Consider the following 1,549-nt stretch of genomic DNA (forward strand, 5'->3'; position numbering starts at 1 on the left):
GGTAAGGATATGTAGAGGTACGATGGAGGGATAAGACCCAGTGGCGCAATTGCAAATATCAATAATATTCCCGTGGCTGGACCCCCCTTGATGCTCGAAGAGATTCCCATGATGGAAAAGCCATGGGAAGTCCACCAAGAGAAAGAAGGGGTATGTTCTAGGCCTGGTGGAAATAGAGGATTATGTGTAATCGGTAAGAGGTAGAAACAATGATATCAAATTACCCGAACATTTAACAGAATCCCAGGTTTGCAAACCGCGAAGCACGACAGGGCCCAAACCCTGAGGGTACAACCCAGGTGGGAGCCAAAGCAACGCAGTCAAAGAAAGCAGTGCACAGCCGGGCAACCCCAAGAGCACCCACAACGGAACATCTGCCCAAGCACGAAGCACAGACAGCCGTGAAATCCAAGCCACAAAGCAGCATCGAGAAACATGCGGAACTCCCAAACCTCCCTGCAATCCACGAGCACACAGAGGCTCCAGGCACCCCGGGACGCACATGAGCCCAAACGAAACGGAGAATCCGGCTTTGCAGTACACAAAGAAAAGACGCAGAGACCTGAATATCAGCAAGATAGTCATCCCAACAGCATGCATCTCGCCAATCCAAGACAAAGAGGGAAACTGCCAAGAACTCCTACACACTCTAACCAGTGCTCTGCTGAAGTCACAAGACTGCTCTAACTGATGATGAGAAAAGTTATTTAGCAGTTTATGTTTACTAAAATAATTGCATTTCCATGTTGTATGTACTGTGGGAGACCAGATATAGTGAATGCAGGGTCCTGAGTTTAGTAACACTTTAAGTTGAAGTTTAGCTAAAATTGTTTTTTTTTCACATATAGCACAAGAAGTTCCTACGTCCTGCTGGTCCTACCCCTAAACCTCTGTCTGGACAGTGCTGATTGGCCCTGTGCTGATCACGTGCACTCTCCCAAGAAAAAAAAAAACTTCGCTAGCAATACACACTAAACTGAGCATGTGGCTACGGGTTCAGTTTTATCAGGTGGACATTTTAACAAGAGGAGGGGCAGAGAAGACAGGATCAAAAGGTCTTTTTACATAATGCAGAGGATTAACCCCTTAGGTTCCACAGTGAATATAACAAGCATGCTTCACTGCATATACAGACTGATTTTACTGTTGTGGGTTTAGTAACAGTTTAATATGTGAGCCATTCATGTAATAAGTGTCAGTTCCAAATATATGCTGAATAAATATTCTTAACTAACATCACTGACTATATTACCCAAGTTGAGAAATTGTGAACGCTAGGGGAAAATCATTAGACAATTTGCTGATTTATAAAGCCCGGCAACTTGCCAAATGTATGGCTTCTTAGCTTCACAAGCTGCATTGAAGCATTGTCGCAGTTCTTTTCCCATGTGTGATAAGAGGAAGTTGGTAGTGTTGCTGTTGGGGAATGGGAATACTCCAATGAAGAAGATAGATAAGCATCTGGTCTTGGAACTCATCCTGGGCATATTTAAGTTTTATGTCCTTGTCATATTGTCAATCAGTTGTCATATCTCTCATATACAGTACC

The sequence above is a fragment of the Staurois parvus genome, unplaced genomic scaffold, assembly GCF_062004578.1.
Source record: "Staurois parvus isolate SC_StPar_1 unplaced genomic scaffold, SC_StPar_1.0 ptg000090l, whole genome shotgun sequence".
Classification (NCBI taxonomy): domain Eukaryota; kingdom Metazoa; phylum Chordata; class Amphibia; order Anura; family Ranidae; genus Staurois; species Staurois parvus.